Genomic DNA, 19,115 nt, shown 5'->3' on the forward strand with positions numbered 1-19,115 from the left:
AGCTGTATCCCTTCTGAACAAAACCCTCTTGGACCTGCCCAAGGCCTTCTGGGAGAAGGAGACCCAGGAGCTGAGGGTGTCCTTTACCCAGCAGGTGAAAGCGGACCTCCCCCAACAGATGGAGGGAGAGCTGAAGGCTCTGGAGGACAGGGTCAGGAATTGAGAGGTGGAGGGACCAGATGATTCAGAGAGAGAAGAGAGAAAGTATGGACTATTGGACACTACACTATGCTGATGCTGCAATATGGTGGGGATGGGGATATGGTGGGACTGACAGAAAAGGGACTAACAAGCTCATTTCAGTTTGGTGGAAACTGCTTTTCCTATATGTGGGTAAAATGTAAAATAAATAATAATAGTATGCCATTTAGCAGACGCTTTTATCCAAAGCGAATTACAGTCATGCATGCATACATTTTTTTGTGTATGGGTGGTCCTGGGGATCGAACCCACTACCTTGGCGTTACAAGCGCCGTGCTCTACCAGCTGAGCTACAGAGGACCACCAAATAATAAGATGAAAAGACTTGTCTGTATGCAGTTCAGGCTACCGAACACTGTCAATGGATATGTGAGTAGGTATTAGGTGATAGATCAGAACAATGTTTAACAGCATCTTACTGACATCTTGCAATGAAGTATACAGTGCCTTCAGAAAGTATTGATACCCAATAATAACAAAGTGAAAATATGTTTTTAGAAATGTTTGCACATTCATTGAAAATGAAATACAAAAATATCTGATTTATATAAGTATTCACACCCCTGAATCAATACATGACTGAATCACCTTTGGCAGCGATTACAGCTGTGAGTCTTTCTGGGTAAGTCTCTAAGAGCTTTGCACACCTGGATTGTACAATAGTTGCACATTATTTTCAACAATGAGCCCCGTGTAGCTCAGTTGGTAGAGCATGGCTCTTGCAACGCCAGGGATGTGGGTTCGATTCCCACGGAGGGCCAGTATGAAAATAAAATAAAAATGTAAGCATTCTCTAACTGTAAGTCGCTCTGGATAAGAGCATCTGCTAAATGACTGAAATATAAATAAATAAAATCTTCAAGCTCTGTCAAGTTGATTGTTTATCATTGCTAGACAGCCATTTTCAAGTCTTGCCATAGATTTTCAAGCCGATATAAGTCAAAACTGTAACTAGGCCACTCAGGAACATTCAATGTCATCTTGGTAAGCAACTTCACTGTATATTTGGCCTTGTGTTTTAGGTTATTGTCCTGCTGAAAGGTGAATTTTTTTACCAGTGTCTTTTGAAAAGCAGACTGAACCAGGTTTTCCTCCAGCATTTTTCCTGTGCTTAGCATATTTCCTAAAATACTTGATGTCAAGCGTAGCTATAAAATGGTGCAGCCATCACCATGCTTGAAAATATGAGAGTGGTACTCAGTGATGTGTTGGATTTGCCCAAAACATAAGACTTTGTATTCAGGCCATATGGCCATCAGGCCATGTCTTTGCAGTTTTACTTTAGTGCTTTATTGCAAACAGAATGCATGTTTTGGGCCCTAGCTGATTGAACAGCTTTATATGGCCTATACATTTCATTTATGCCAGAAATGAAACAGTTATACATAAGATGTTTTTCATGGTGGGATAATCATAATAATAGCAGTTTATGTAGAGGGGGGGGGGGGGGGTAAATGTCCCTTTTTGGGTGTAGAAGAACACCTCAACAGCATGTTGAAACAGGCCCCCAAATTGCTAAGTCCTCCCCTGATACATCAATAAATATAATAAAGGAAACTTTAGGTAATATAACCATCTCCCCTGTCTCCCAGGCTTCAATGGGAATGTATGTGGATATTTTTTTTAAATTGAGCTAAATCATAAACCAAAATCCACTATTCATTTCACACAAGACAGAAAAAGAAAGTTACATTTGAGCTCGATACAAAACAAATTATTGTCACATCATTTTTCAACTGAAAAACAGACTTGGTATGAAACAAAGTAACTGTAATTGCATCTGACTGATTCTAACACACCACTCAACTTCTCCTTCAATAACTTCCTGTTTTTCTTGCTTCACTTCCTCTTTGGAGTCTATTTGCCAAGCAGAGCCTGGTGGGCTGGATGCCACATAGAAACATTCTTTTCACGCCACTTCGATACGGAATTGACTTTTTCGTAGTTTTCAGTCGTTTTCAAGTTAGGAGGATTACAGTTAAGGGTTATGGTTAGTGAAAATGCTCTCCTAAACAGGGCCGGACTACGGCATTTGGGGCCGCCCCCCCCCTAAACCTAAGTTCTCCTAAACCTGCTAGTAAAAGTCAATTTTGACAAAAGCTGTATCCCTTCTAGACAAAAACCTCATCAAACTTTTGGGAGAAGGAGACCCAGGAGCCGAGGGCGTACTTTACCCTGCAGTTGAGAGCCAACCTCCCCCAACAGGTGGAGGGAGAGCTGAAGGCTCTGGAGGACAGGGTCAGGAATTGAGAGGTGGAGGGACCAGATGATTCAGAGAGAGAAGAGAGAAAGTATGGACTATTGGACACTACACTATGCTGATGCTGCAATATGGTGGGGATGGGGATATGGTGGGACTGACAGAAAAGGGACTAACAAGCTCATTTCAGTTTTGTGGAAACTGCTTCTCCTATATGTGGGTAAAATGTATGAAATTACAATGAAACGTCTTGTCTGTATGCAGTTCAGGCAACCACTCACTGTCAATGGATATATGAGTAGGTATTAGGTGATAGATCAGAACCAACATTTAGAAGTATCTTACTGCGCTTTTCATGACATAGACTGACCAGGTGAATCCAGGTGAAATCTATGATGCCTTATTGATGTCACTTGTTAAATCCACTTCAATCAGTGTAGATGAAGGGGAAGAGACAAGTTCAAGAAGGATTTTTAATCCTTGAGACAATTGAGACATGGATTGTGTATGTGTGCCATTTAGAGGGTGATTGGGCAAGAAAAACATGTTTAAGTGCCTTTGAACGACGTGTGGTAGTAGGTGCAAGGTGCACCGGTTTGTGTCAAGAACTGCAACACTGCTGGGTTTTTTCACACTAAACAGTTTCCTGTGTGTATCAACAATGATCATCCATCTAAAGGACATCCAGACAACTTGACACGACTGTGGGAAGCATTGGAGTCAACATGGGCCAGCATCTCTGTGGAACGCTTTCGACACCTTGTTGAGTCCATGCCCCGATAAATTGAGGATGTTCTGAAGGCAAAAGGGGGTGCAACTCAATATTAGGAAGGTGTTCCTAATTTTTGGTATACTCAGTGCCTTCAGAAAGTATTCATAACCCTTGACTTATTCCACATTTTGTTGTGTTAATGCCTGAATAAAAACATTGATTGGTGTTCTCACCCATTTACACACAATACCCCATAATAACAAAGTGAAAATATGTTTTTAGAAATGTTTGGAGATTTATTGAAAATGAAATACAGAAAGATCTAATTTACATAAGTATTCACACCCCTGAGCCAATGCATGTTAGAATCACTTTTTTGCAGCGATTACAGCTGTGAGTCTTTCTGGGTAAGTCTCTAAGAGCTTTGCACACCTGGATTGTACAATGTTGTCTTAGTAAGTAACTCTGGTGTATATTTGGCCCTGTGTTTTAGGTTATTGTCCTGCTGAAAAGTGAATTTGTCTCCCAGTGTCTTTTGAAAAGCAGACTGAGCCAGGTTTTCCTCTTGCGTTTTGCCTCTGCTTAGCTCTATTCCATTTATTTTATCCTAAAAAACTTGATGACAAGCATAAACATAACATGGTGCAGCCATCACCATGCTTGAAAATATGAATAGTGTTATTCAGTTATGTGTTGTGTTGGATTTGCCCCAAACATAACACTTTGTATTCAGGACATATAGGTAATTTCTTAGCCAAATGTTTTGCAGTTTTACTTCAGTGCCTTATTGCAAACAGAATGAATGTTTTGGAATATGTTGATTCTGTAAATGTTTCCTTCTTTTCACTCTGTCATTTAGGTTAGTATTGTGGAGTAACAACAACGTTGTTGATCCATCCTCAGCCATTAAACTTTGTAACTGTTTTAAAGTCACCAATGGCCTTATGGTGAAATCAGTGGAGGCTGCTGAGGGGAGGACGGCTCATAATAATGGCTGGAACGGACCAAATGGAATAGCATGAAACACATGGAAACCATGTGTTTCATGGATTTGATACCATTCCACCTGTTCCGCTCCAGCCATTACCACAAGCCCATTCTCCCCAATGAAGGTGCCACCAACCTCCTGGGTGTGAAATCCCTGAGCGGTTTCTTTCCTCTTCGGCAACTGAGTTAGGAAGGAAGCCTGTATCTTTGTAGTGAATCTGTGTATTGATGAAACATCCAAATTGTAATTAATAACTTCACCATGCTCAAAGGGATACACCCATCTTCCAATAGGTGCCCTTCTTTGTGAGGCATTGGAAAAGCTCCCTGGTCTTCGTGGTTGAATCTGTTTGAAATTCGCTGCTCGACTGAGGGACATTACATATTATTGTATGTGTGGGGTACAGAGATGAGGTAGTCATTCAAAAATCATGTTAAACACTAGTATTGCACACAGAGTGAATCAATGCAACTTATGTGACTTGTTATGCAAATCTTACTCCTGAACTTATTTAGGCTTGCCTTAAGAAAGGGGTTGAATACATATTGACTCGAGAAAGTTCCGCTTTTCATTTTGTATTTTTTTAAAGTCTAAAAACATTATTCCACATTATGGGGTATTGTGTGTAGGCCAGTGACACAACATCTCAATGTATTCCATTTTAATGAGATATGTAAAATGTTGGACCAATAAGACCAAAAGATTTCATGGGAATTCAATGTAAAGGTTTTGATTACAGTGCAATTAATAAACAATCATGAATTCAGTCCCAATTGTTCATCTGGTTTAACACTCAACATAAAAACTGACACAATAACTTCTAAATAGATATAAAGTAGTTTATATTATTATTCTGGTAACTGCACAAAAGATGCAGAGAAACAGTGACTAGTAGATGTTAACACCATTCTGCCGTCACGTAGACATACTTCACCAACTTCCTGTCTTGTATCAGACCACTGTCTCTCCAACTAACTGTGTCTTCTCTCCTCAGTCATCATTGACTTTATATGGTCTTAAACTGCCTTCAGTAAGATAGTTGAACTCAGCAGTTCCTCTATACTGGAACCCATTAAACGGATGCTCTGTGAACTCAACACTCAAAATGAATTGGCTAAAAATAAAGTGTAGCCTACATCATCATATCACCACTATAGTAGCAGTTAAACACTTTTCATCCCAGAAAATTCTACAAATATGCAGATAATCAAAGAGCACACAAATATAAAAGTAACTAAAGTACCAATAGAAAACTGATACATAATGACATTAATCTACATAAACACTTAATATCTATTGGCAAAATACTTAACATGCACCTCTTTTATTCACTTGTGCATAAAGCCCATCTAGGTAGTTAAGTGGTGGTTCCTGGTCCCCTCTCCCGACCGTGGCCTGGTTAGAGCACACCGTCCCAACCGGGGAGTTCTGAGGAGAGAACACAGAGAAAGGAACAGGTGTCAGGACAGACACTTCAGAAGAAGAATGACTTCATAGTTACAGTTGGTTATACAACACATTTTTCATTCAATTCTTCCTTAAATGCACATTCTAGATGGGTTTTAAAAGATGACTCTAACATTCCCACCTGTCCCTATGAACTGTCTGTTGTTTCAAACCCATTGGAGAGTCTAGATGTTCTCCTCCTCCTGGAAGACAAGAATAAATCATTTAGGTTTTCATATACAAAAGCACAAACAGCATGATAAATATGTTTGCATTGAGGCTTGGAATAGCTTATTACCATGCAAAGAACACGATCAGGCTGAAAAGGAAAAGCAACGCCAAGGTTTTTCCTATAATCTCATAAACCTTTGGGTTAACAGGCTCCTCTTGCCCTGTAAATAAAGAACATATTATGGTCATCTGTTCCAAAAAGAGGAAACATTTTGCACATTGTCTAATATTACAAATTACACGTGTACTGTAGATGTACAGATGTAAGATCTTAATTTGACCAGTATTGTTGCAGCAAAATAATCCTGCAGCAAAAGTATTTTAACGTTTAGTCCATAATGTTGTTCCATTGGTGGTTAGGCTATTAGCTGGCCAAAATAAGGCTACATGAAAAGTGCAATACTATTAATACAACCATGTTTTGGTGCAGGTGTTCTGTGAATTTATGTAAATCACAAAGCTTATCTGCATTTCCCGCGGTGCAAGAAACTTCTCAGCAACAAAATAGTAATCAAATTAAGATCCTACAACTGTATCATACCTAGATACATATACAGTGGGGAGAACAAGTTTTTGATACACTGCCGATTTTGCAGGTTTTCCTACTTACAAAGCATGTAGAGGTCTGTAATTTTTATCATAGGTACACTTCAACTGTGAGAGATGGAATCTAAAACAAAAATTCAGAAAATCACATTGTATGATTTTTTAAGTAATTAATTTGCATTTTATTGCATGACATAAGTATTTGATCACCTACCAACCAGTAAGAATTCCAGCTCTCACAGACCTGTTAGTTTTTCTTTAAGAAGCCCTCCTGTTCTCCACTCATTATCTGTATTAACTGCACCTGTTTGAACTTGTTACCTGTATAAAAGACACCTGTCCACACACTCAATCAAACAGACTCCAACCTCTCCACAATGGCCAAGACCAGAGAGCTGTGTAAGGACATCAGGGATAACATTGTAGACCTGCACAAGGCTGGGATGGGCTACAGGACAATAGGCAAGCAGCTTGGTGAGAAGGAAACAACTGTTGGCGCAATTATTAGAAAATGGAAGAAGTTCAAGATGACGGTCAATCACCCTCAGTCTGGGGCTCCATGCAAGATCTCACCTCGTGGGGCATCAATGATCATGAGGAAGGTGAGGGATCAGCCCAGAACTACACGGCAGGACCTGGTCAATGACCTGAAGAGAGCTGGGACCACAGTCTCAAAGAAAACCATTAGTAACAAATTACGCCGTCATGGATTAAAATCCTGCAGCGCACGCAAGGTCCCCCTGCTCAAGCCAGCGCATGTCCAGGCCCGTCTGAAGTTTGCCAATGACCATCTGGATGATCCAGAGGAGGAATGGGAGAAGGTCATGGTCTGATGAGACAAAAAATAGAGCTTTTTGGTCTAAACTCCACTCGCCGTGATTGGAGGAAGAAGAAGGATGAGTACAACCCCCAAGAACACCATCCCAACAGTGAAGCATGGAGGTGGAAACATCATTCTTTGGGGATGCTTTTCTGCAAAGGGGACAGGACGACTGCACCGTATTGAGGGGAGGATGGATGGGGCCATGTATCGCGAGATCTTGGCCAACAACCTCCTTCCCTCAGTAAGAGCATTGAAGATGGGTCGTGGCTGGGTCTTCCAGCATGACAATGACCCAAAACACACAGCCAGGGCAACTAAGGAGTGGCTCCGTAAGAAGCATCTCAAGGTCCTGGAGTGGCCTAGCCAGTCTCCAGACCTGAACCCAATAGAAAATCTTTGGAGGGGAGCTGGAAGTCCGTATTGCCCAGCGACAGCCCCGAAACCTGAAGGATCTGGAGAAGGTCTGTATGGAGGAGTGGGCCAAAATCCCTGCTGCAGTGTGTGCAAACCTGGTCAAGACCTACAGGAAACATATGATCTCTGTAATTGCAAACAAAGGTTTCTGTACCAAATATTAAGTTCTGCTTTTCTGATGTATCAAATACTTATGTCATGCAATAAAATGCAAATTAATTACTTAAAAATCATACAATGTGATTTTCTGGATTTTTGTTTTAGATTCCGTCTCTCACAGTTGAAGTGTACCTATGATAAAAATGACAGACCTCTACATGCTTTGTAAGTAGGAAAACCTGCAAAATCGGCAGTGTTTCAAATACTTGTTCTCCCCACTGTAGCAGGCATGCTTTATCTGGTCTGTTCCACAAAAACAAGTATATCTCTTCTTCATTATATATACAGTGGGGGAAAAAAGTATTTAGTCAGCCATCAATTGTGCAAGTTCTCCCACTTAAAAAGATGAGAGAGGCCTGTAATTTTCATCATAGATTAACTATGTCACGTCAACTATGACAGACAAAATGAGATTTTTTTTCTCCAGAAAATCACATTGTAGGATTTTTTATGAATTTATTTGCAAATTATGGTGGAAAATAAGTATTTGATCAATAACAAAAGTTTCTCAATAATTTGTTATATACCCTTTGTTGGCAATGACACAGGTCAAACGTTTTCTGTAAGTCTTCACAAGGTTTTCACACACTGTTGCTGGTATTTTGGCCCATTCCTCCATGCATATTTCCTCTAGAGCAGTGATGTTTTGGGGCTGTCGCTGGGCAACACGGACCTTCAACTCCCTCCAAAGATTTTCTATGGGGTTGAGATCTGGAGACTGGCTAGGCCACTCCAGGACCTTGAAATGCTTCTTACGAAGCCACTCCTTCGTTGCCCGGGCGGTGTGTTTGGGATCACTGTCATGCTGAAAGACCCAGCCACGTTTCATCTTCAATGCCCTTGCTGATGGAAGGAGGTTTTCAGTCCCTTTTCCTGGTCCCTTTGCAGAAAAACAGCCCCAAAGCATGATGTTTCCACCCCCATGCTTCACAGTAGGTATGGTGTTCTTTGGATGCAACTCAGCATTCTTTGTCCTCCAAACACGACGAGTTGAGTTTTTACCAAAAAGTTATATTTTGGTTTCATCTGACCATATGACATTCTCCCAATCCTCTTCTGGATCATCCAAATGCACTCTAGCAAACTTCAGACGGGCCTGGACATGTACTGGCTTAAGCAGTGGGACATCTCTGGCACTGCAGGATTTGAGTCCCTGGCAGCGTAGTGTGTTACTGATGGTAGGCTTTGTTACTTTGGTCCCAGCTCTCTGCAGGTCATTCACTAGGTCCCCCCGTGTGGTTCTGGGATTTTTGCTCACCGTTCTTGTGATCATTTTGACCCCACGGGGTGAGATCTTGCGTGGAGCCCCAGATCGAGGGAGATTATCAGTGGTCTTGTATGTCTTCCATTTCCTAATAATTGCTCCCACAGTTGATTTATTCAAACCAAGCTGCTTACCTATTGCAGATTCAGTCTTCCCAGCCTGGTGCAGGTCTACAATTTTGTTTCTGGTGTCCTTTGACAGCTCTTTGGTCTTGGCCATAGTGGAGCTTGGAGTGTGACTGTTTGAGGTTGTGGACAGGTGTCTTTTATACTGATAACAAGTTCAAACAGGTGCCATTAATACAGGTAACTGTCACGGTTTCGGCCGAGGCTGCTCCTCCTCCTTGTTCGGGCAGGCTTCGGCGGTCGTCGTCCCCGGAGTACTAGCTACCACCGTTCGATGTTTCATGTTTGTTTGGTTTTGTCTGTTTGTACACCTGTCCCTTGTTAGTGTTTGATTTGGTTTCCTATTTAGTTATCGTGTGTTGGGTCAGGTGTTATGTGTGATTGGTTATTGTCTAGCTGTTGCTCTCGGTATTACTCTCGTGTTTTGTTGTTTTCGAGAGTCCGCACTGTGTGCGCTATTGTCCTTTTACGCACGTTGTTGTTTGTGCGTAATTTGTATTTTGCCTCCCGGTTGGGTTGGCTGTTCGCCTGTTTGGTGCTGCCTTTATTTTACTAAAGTCTGTTCACGAACGCCCGTGTTTCCTGCGCTTGATTTCCACACCGCATCTACACTCAGCTACTGACAGAATCACACAACCACCCATGGAGGACCGTCTGCGTGGGCAGGAGGACAGGATCAACCAGATCGGTCACGCCCTGGATCGGGTAATGAACACTCTCCACCGATGGGAAAGCAGCGGGGTACCCACGCCCCCACCTACCGGACCATCCCCATCGGTCAGTCCTCCTGTCCCCCTTCCGGAACCCAGCGGGATTCGGCTCTCGCTCCCGAGGGCGTACGATGGCTCCGCTACCGGGTGTCAAGGGTTCCTGCTGCAAGTGGAGCTCTACCTCGCCACCGTACACCCGGCGCCCTCGGGACACGAGAGCGTCTCCGCCCTCATCTCCTGTCTCACCGGCAAGGCGTTGGAGTGGGCCAACGCCGAATGGAGGAGAATAGACGCCGCTACTATTACCTACGCGGAGTTCTCCCGCCGCTTCCGTGCCGTGTTTGACCATCCACCAGAAGGGAAGGCGGCGGGGGAGCGTCTATTCTACCTCCGACAGGGGATGAGGAGCGCACAGGATTTTGCTTTGGAGTTCCGGACTCTAGCGGCAGATGCAGGGTGGAATGAGCGGGCCCTCATAGACCACTTCCGCTGCAGCCTCCGGGAGGACGTCCAGAGAGAGTTGGCGTGCAGGGATACCACGTTGTCGTTGACCAACTGGTCGACATGGTCATTCGGCTGGACACCCTGCTCGCCACCCGTGGACGTCCCGGGTGGGGTTGCCCATTCCACCTTCCGGCACCTCCGAGCCGAGCCCTATGGAGCTCGGAGGTGCTGGCGCTAGAGAACGGAGGAGTAGGAACCCGAGGGGGGCCGTTCCCTGCACAAACTGTGGCCGTGGAGGGCACACCGCGGCTAGGTGTTGGGGAAGGTCCCCCGGTGGAGGTGAAGGCAGGCCACACATTGGGGAGTCCTCCCAGGTGAGTAGGCGCCCTACTTACCCAGAGCTTTCTGTCGTTCACATAACCTTGCCTGTTTGTTTTCCACAGGTTGCACCTCGTTCCCAGCATAAGGCGCTAGTAGATTCAGGCGCAGCTGGGAATTTTGTAGATCGCCAGTTCTGTGTAGAGTTAGGGATTCCTCTCCTTCCCGTTGATAAGCCTTTCCTGTACATGCCCTAGATAGCCGTCCGTTAGGATCTGGGTTAATTAGGAGGTCACAGCGCCCCTTAGGATGAAGACGCAGGGGGGTCATGAGGAGACGATTCAGCTCTATCTGATTGACTCTCCTGCGTATCCGGTGGTGCTGGGACTTCCCTGGTTGATTACCCATGATCCTACTATTTCGTGGAGCGAGAGAAAGCTCTTAAAGGGTGGTCTGTTCAGTGTGAGGGACTATGTCTGGGTGTTTCCATAGGGCGACCTCGGTGGAGAGTCCAAATCAAATGCCCGCACTGCATATTCCCCAGTATGAGGATTTGACACTGGTGTTTAGTAAGACAAGGGCGGCGCAGCTGCCGCCTCATAGACGGGGGATTGTGCGATAGATCTCCAGTTAGGAGCAGCACTCCCGCGGAGCCATGTGTATCCCTTGTCTCAAGAGGAGAGGAAGGCGATGGAAACTTACATCGCTGAGTCTCTGAGACAGGGATACATACGGGCCTCCACTTCACCCGCTTCCTCTAGCTTCTTTTTGTGAAGAAAAAGATGGAGGTTTGCGCCCGTGTATTGATTACCGCGGTCTCAATCAGATTACGGTGAAGTACAGTTATCCACTTCCTCTGATTGCGACTATGACGGAGTCATTACACGGTGCTCAGTTCTTCACAAAATTGGATCTCAGGAGCGCATATAACTTGGTGCGCATTAGAGAGGGCGATGAATGGAAGACAGCATTTAGCACAACCTCCGGTCATTACGAGTATCTCGTCATGCCATATGGGTTAATGAATGCTCCCTCAGTCTTCCAATCCTTTGTAGATGAGATTTTCCGGGACATGCAGGGGCAGGGAGTAGTCGTGTACATAGACGATATTCTGGTGTACAGTTCTACCCGAGCTGAGCATGTAGCCCTGGTGCGCCGAGTGTTGAGGAGACTGTTGGAGCATGACCTATATGTCAAGGCAGAGAAATGTCTGTTCTTTCAGAAGTCGGTCTCCTTTTTGGGTTATCAGTTGTCTGCGTCAGGGGTGAAGATGGAGGTTGACCGGGTGTCAGCTGTGCGTAATTGGCAAACCCCAACCACTGTGAAAGAGGTGCAACAGTTCTTGGGTTTTGCGAATTATTACCGGAGGTTTATCCGGGGGTTTTGGACAGGTGGCAGCTCCCATAACGTCTCTGTTGAAGGGGGGTCCGGTGCGCTTGCGGTGGTCAGCTGAGGCGGACAGGGCTTTGGGAGACTGAAGGACCTGTTTACCTCGGCGCCGGTGTTGGCGCATCCGGATCCCGCTTTACCATTCCAGGTAGAGGTAGACGCGTCCGAGGCCGGTATTGGGGCCGTCCTCTCACAACGTTCTGGCACACCACCTAAGCTCCGCCCCTGTGCTTTTTATTCTAAGAAGCTCAGTCCGGCGGAGCGGAATTATGATGTAGGGGACAGGGAGCTGTTAGCCGTGGTACAGGCCCTAAAGGTGTGGAGGCATTGGCTTGAGGGGGCTCAACACCCTTTCCTCATTTTGACGGACCACCGTAACCTGGAGTACATCCGGGCAGCTAGGAGACTGAATCCTCGCCAGGCCCGCTGGACTATGTTTCTAGCCCGGTTTGTGTTTAAAATCACTTACATCCCTGGGTCCCAGAACGGGAAGGCAGATGCCCTGTCTCGGCGGTATGACACGGAGGAGAGGTCCGTTGAGCCCACTCCCATACTACCAAAGTCTTGTCTGGTGGCACCGGTGGTATGGGAGGTCGATGCAGAGATCGAGCGGGCGTTACGCACTGACCCAAGTCCTCCACAGTGTCCAGTGGGTCGGACGTACGTTCCGCTCGAGGTACGCGATCGCCTCATTTATTGGGCTCATACGTCCCCCTCCTCTGGACATCCAGGTATCGGCCGGACAGTTCACTGCCTTAGCACTGAGTACTGGTGGCCAACGTTAGCCAGGGATGTGAGGGTTTATGTCTCCTCCTGTTCGGTGTGTGCACAGTGTAAGGCGCCCAGACATTTGCCCAGGGGTAAGCTACAACCCCTGCCCGTTCCACAACGACCCTGGTCCCACCTCTCGGTGGACTTTGTTACAGACCTTCCCCCCTCACAGGGGAATACTACCATCCTGGTCGTTGTGGATCGGTTCTCGAAGGCCTGTCGTCTCCTTCCCATGCCGGGTCTCCCTACTGCCCTACAGACCGCTGAGGCTCTGTTTACCCATGTCTTCCGGCATTACGGGGTACCCGAGGATATAGTGTCTGATCGAGGCCCCCAGTTCACCTCCAGAGTGTGGAGAGCCTTTATGGAACGGTTGGGGGTTTCGGTGAGCCTTACCTCGGGTTACCACCCGGAGAGTAATGGGCAGGTTGAACGTGTCAACCAGGATGTGGGTAGGTTTCTGAGGTCTTATTGCCAGGGCCGGCCGGAGGAGTGGGCGAGATACGTTCCGTGGGCCGAAATGGCACAGAACTCTCTCCGCCACTCCAACACCCAACTAACCCCTTTCAAGTGTGTGTTAGGGTACCAGCCGGTTCTGGCACCTTGGCACGAGAGCCAGATCGAGGCCCCTGCGGTGGATGAGTGGGTGCGGCGCTCGGAGGAGACATGGAACGCTGCCCACGTTCATCTGCAGCGGGCCATCCGTCGGCATAAGACGAGCGCCGATCTCCACCGCAGTGAGGGGCCTGTATACGCACCTGGAGATCGAGTCTGGCTCTCGACCAGAAACCTGCCCCTCCGCCTGCCCTGCCGGAAGCTGGGTCGGCGGTTTGTGGGGGCCATTCAAAGTCCTGAGGAGGTTGAACGAGGTGTGTTACAGGTTAGAACTGCCTATTGATTACAGAAATATTAACCCCTCGTTCCATGTGTCTCTCCTCAGGCCGGTGGTGGCTGGTCCACTCCAGGACTATGAGATAGAGGAGACTCCTCCGCCCCCGTTGGACATCGAGGGGGCTTCGGCGTACACTGTGAGGTCCATCCTTGATTCGAGACGCCGGATGGGGGTCTCCAATATCTCGTGGAGTGGGAGGGGTACGGCCCGGAGGAGCGGTGCTGGGTGCCGAGGAGGGACATATTAGACCTGTCCCTGCTGACCGAGTTCCATCGGGGTCATCCTACGCGCCCTGCTCCGCGTCGTCCTGGTTGTCCCCGAGGCCGGGATCGGCGCACGGCTGGAGCCGCGCGTCAAGGGGGGGGTACTGTCACGGTTTCGGCCGAGGCTGCTCCTCCTCCTTGTTCGGGCAGGCTTCGGCGGTCGTCGTCCCCGGAATACTAGCTACCACCGTTCGATGTTTCATGTTTGTTTGGTTTTGTCTGTTTGTACACCTGTCCCTTGTTAGTGTTTGATTTGGTTTCCTATTTAGTTATCGTGTGTTGGGTCAGGTGTTATGTGTGATTGGTTATTGTCTAGCTGTTGCTCTCGGTATTACTCTCGTGTTTTGATGTTTTCGAGAGTCCGCACTGTGTGCGCTATTGTCCTTTTACGCACAATGTTGTTTGTGCGTAATTTGTATTTTGCCTCCCGGTTGGGTTGGCTGTTCGCCTGTTTGGTGCTGCCTTTATTTTACTAAAGTCTGTTCACGAACGCCCGTGTTTCCTGCGCTTGATTTCCACACCGCATCTACACTCAGCTACTGACAGTAACGAGTGGAGGACAGAGGAGCCTCTTAAAGAAGAAGTTACAGGTCTGTGAGAGCCAAAAATCTTGCTTGTTTGTAGGTGACCAAATACTTATTTTCCACCATAATTGCAAATAAATTCATTAAAAATCCTACAATGTGATTTTCTGGATTTCTTTCCCTCAATTTGTCTGTCATAGTTGACGTGTACCTATGATGAAAATTACTGGCCTCTCTCATCTTTTTAAGTGGGAGAACTTGCACAATTGGTGGCTGACTAAATACTTTTTTTCCCCACTATATATCTCTATATTGTTCTTAATGTTGTGCCATTGGTGATGATGTCAGATATTGTAAATTCCATTTATATGCAGATGACACAGTGATGTACTCTATTGCTCCAACAGCGGACCAAGCTTTAATGCAGTTGAAGTCTGATTTTAGGATACTACAGGGGTCTCTTTTACAGCTTAAACTTGTTTTAAACGCTAAGAAAACAAATGTCATGTTTTTTTCTAGGTCTAAACTCTCAATTTGAAACACTTTTGTAATCACTAGCTTGGATGGTACTCAAATCAAACAGGTCTCTGCATATAAATACTTAGGGGTATGGTTAGATGATAGGCTTTCTTTTAAAAAACATGTTACTGAATTTGGAAAAAAGCTCAAATTCAAGATAGGGTTCCTTTACAGAAACAGGGCTTGTCTGTCCTCCGTAAATAGAAAACAAATTGTGCAGGCTACTTTTATGTCCGTTTTAGATTATGGTGATATTATCTACAGTGGGGAAAAAATGTATTTAGTCAGCCACCAATTGTGCAAGTTCTCCCACTTAAAAAGATGAGAGAGGCCTGTAATTTTCATCATAGGTACAAGTCAACTATGACAGACAAATTGAGGGAAAAAAATCCAGATAATCACATTGTAGGATTTTTAATGAATTTATTTGCAAATTATGGTGGAAAATAAGTATTTGGTCACCTACAAACAAGCAAGATTTCTGGCTCTCACAGCCCCAAAACATCACTGCTCTAGAGGAGATCTGCATGGAGGAATGGGCCAAAATACCAGCAACAGTGTGTGAAAACCTTGTGAAGACATACAGAAAACGTTTGACATGTGTCATTGCCAACAAAGGGTATATAACAAAGTATTGAGAAACTTTTGTTATTGACCAAATACTTATTTTCCACCATAATTTGCAAATAAATTCATTAAAAATCCTACTATGTGATTTTCTGGAATTTTATTTCTCATTTTGTCTGTCATAGTTGACGTGTACCTATGATGAAAATTACAGGCCTCTCTCATCTTTTTAAGTGGGAGAACATGCACAATTGGTGGCTGACTAAATACTTTTTTTCCCCACTGTATATGCATGCATCGGCAAACACATTAAAATCACTGGATGCTATTTACCATTTTGCACTCAGGTTTATCACGGGTGATAGTTACAAAACTCATCACTGTATCCTATATCAACATGTGGGTTGGGCCTCTCTATCTGTGAGGCGAGAGCAACATGCTCTCTTGTTTATTTATAAAGCACTTCTTTTAAAACTACCTCCATATATATCATCATTAATGTCCACCAGATATACTAATTTTAAAACCAGATCACAGATGTGGATTACATTAGAGACTTCTGTGGTCTCCACAGAGTTGGGTAGGACTGCCTTCAGTTCCTTTGCACCTTATTTATGGAACAAACTGCAGATCCAACTTAAGTTAGACACTCTGGTGTCCCTTGCCCATTTAAAAAATGTTATGGAGGATCAATAAGATGTTGTCTGTGATTGTTTCTGTTGAATTGTGTTTTTCGTTTTGTATGTTTGAAATGTTCTTGTCTGTATGTCTAAAACTGTACATGTCAACATGTTTACACAGGGCACAGCCGTAAAAGAGATCCACGTCTCAGTCTGTTTTTCCCTGTTAAAATAAAGATAAAAAATATATATATATATTGAATGTGCCACTGCTTCTACCTTTAATTGCCAGCTGCACTTCCGTTGACTTCCCACGGCCGTGACTATTTCTTGCTTCACAGTAGTACAGTCCTCCATCACCAACAGTCACATTGAGGGTGTAACTCTGTCCACATGCTACCTGTGTTGGTTTACCCCCACTGATCTGGAACCAGGTGAAGTTTGTCACAGGAGGGTTGGCTGTACTGCTGCAGGTCAGATTAACACAGCTGCCCACTAATACTGGATCAGCTGGACTGATGGAGGCTGAGGTGTCCTTAGGAGAGACTGAGGGAGAGGGGCTCATTTAGAATATACAGTGAGGGAAAAAAAGTATTTGATCCCCTGCTGGTTTTGTACGTTTGCCCACTGACAAAGAAATGATCAGTCTATAATTTTAATGGTAGGTTTATTTGAACAGTGAGAGACAGAATAACAACAAAAAAATCCAGAAAAACGCATGTCAAAAATGTTATAAATTGATTTGCATTTTAATGAGGGAAATAAGTATTTGACCCCTCTGCAAAACATGACTTAGTACTTGGTGGCAAAACCCTTGTTGGCAACCACAGAGGTCCGACGTTTCTTGTTGTTGGCCACCAGGTTTGCACACATCTCAGGAGGGATTTTGTCCCACTCCTCTTTGCAGATCTTCTCCAAGTCATTAAGGTTTCGAGCCTGACGTTTGGCAACTCGAACCTTCAGCTCCCTCCACAGATTTTCTACGGGATTAAGGTCTGGAGACTGGCTAGGCCACTCCAGGACCTTAATGTGCTTCTTCTTGAGCCACTCCTTTGTTGCCTTGGCTGTGTGTTTTGGGTCATTGTCATGCTGGAATACCCATCCACAACCAATTTTCAATGCCCTGGCTGAGGGAAGGAGGTTCTCACCCAAGATTTGACGGTACATGGCCCCGTCCATCGTCCCTTTGATGCGGTAAAGTTGTCCTGTCCCCTTAGCAGAAAAACACCCCCAAAGCATAATGTTTCCACCTCCATGTTTGACGGTGGGGATGTTGTTCTTGGGGTCATAGGCAGCATTCCTCCTCCTCCAAACACGGCGAGTTGAGTTGATGCCATAGAGCTCGATTTTGGTCTCATCTTACCACAACACTTTCACCCAGTTCTCCTCTGAATCATTCAGATGTTCATTGGCAAACTTCAGACGGGCATGTATATGTGCTTTCTTGAGCAGGGGGACCTTGCGGGCGCTGCAGGATTTCAGTCCTTCACGGTGTAGTGTGTTACCAATTGTTTTCTTAGTGACTATGGTCCCAGCTGCCTTGAGATCATTGACAAGATCCTCCCGTATAGTTTTTATGATATATTTTCGGTACAGTCCAATGATATGTATTAACACTAGATGACTGACAGGGTCCGCTGTTTGGAAGCCACCGCACACCCATATTTTTACTCCTCTTTTGTAAAAAAGATTTTGGATTTTTTTTTTAATGTCTACATTTGTTTTTGACAAGTATATTCTATTGCAGACAATGCAAACGTTTGTATTATATTTTTTGACCTGCAATACTTCCTTCAGCAGAGAGACCCTACCCTTGCTCCATCTAATGATTGCATCTTGCAACTCACTGAACTGGTATTATCCAATAACTGCTTCATCTTTGAGTCAGACTATTTCCTTTAAATTCGGGGTGTAGTCATGGGTTCCCCCTTTGCCCAACTATGCGAACCTGTATGTGGGACAATTTGAGGAAGCACTCATTTACAAAATAGAGACACACCCCCTACTTTCTAGAACATCCTCCTATGGAAGAGATACATAGATGTCTTTGTGCTCTGTGAAGGAAGTCAGCAGGAACTAAATGAATTCTAAACTCTGCTAAACGAGAGCTCTGAATATCTCAAGTTCACCATGCAGACTGATGAGAGAAAAATAATCTACCTGGATTTATGGATCCTCAAAGAGAATGATGCATTACATACATACTTATACACAAAGCCAACAGACCGCAATACCTTGCTACGTGCGGATAGTATGCATCCTCCTCCCCTCAAGAATGGTCTACCATATAGCCAGTTATGCAGGGTTAAACAAATCAGATTTTGACAGCAATGCTAAGAAAATGACAGATAAATTCAAAATGAGAGGCTACAAGGACAAAACTCTTGATGCTGCAATGATGAAAATATCTCAAAAACCAAGAGAGGAATTGCTAAAAACTAAACCAAAGAAGAAAAACAACGCAACAGTGTTTTGCACTAAGTACACCAAGTGTTCAGAGAAAATGAAAGCAATCCTGAAAAGCACTGGCATATTCTGCAATCAGACAAAAAAATTGCACACCTGTTCAAGGAACCCCCACTGGTGGTCTGTAAGCGTGGTCACAATATTGGGGATAGCTTGGTGAGATCTGACCTGCCCCCTGAGCCCACTCAGACACTCCTGACACCCCATTCCAAATGGGAACTACAAATGTGGCTCATGCGCACAGTGCAATAGCACTACAAAAACTCCCTGTTAGGGGTATCATCTCTTGCAAGACAAAGGGAGTAATCCATCTCATCACCTGTTCATGTTGGAAAGCCTACATAGGACAAACGAAAAGACAATTAAAACAACGCATAGCTGAACACCGCAGCTCATTCACGTGTAAGAACACTTTGTTGAAGCTAACCATCCCACCTCCTCCCTCAAATACACAGTCATTTTCTATGAACAAGTCTTATAAATGAATATATTCTTTCTACAGCTTATCAGCGTACACCCAATA

The 19,115-nt window shown here is 44.8% G+C and overlaps 1 long non-coding RNA gene across 1 annotated transcript; it reads right to left on the minus strand.

Annotated features, from left to right (window-relative positions):
* Window positions 1-5,254: 5,254 nt before the first annotated feature.
* LOC123482489 lies at window positions 5,255-5,939 on the minus strand. The gene is made up of 3 exons (XR_006657753.1): window positions 5,846-5,939; window positions 5,690-5,750; window positions 5,255-5,529 (listed from the first exon to the last, which is right to left on the minus strand). It is a non-coding gene; the product is annotated as an uncharacterized LOC123482489 (long non-coding RNA).
* Window positions 5,940-19,115: the final 13,176 nt, after the last annotated feature.

Source organism: Coregonus clupeaformis, chromosome 34 (assembly GCF_020615455.1).
Source record: "Coregonus clupeaformis isolate EN_2021a chromosome 34, ASM2061545v1, whole genome shotgun sequence".
Classification (NCBI taxonomy): Eukaryota; Metazoa; Chordata; class Actinopteri; order Salmoniformes; family Salmonidae; genus Coregonus; species Coregonus clupeaformis.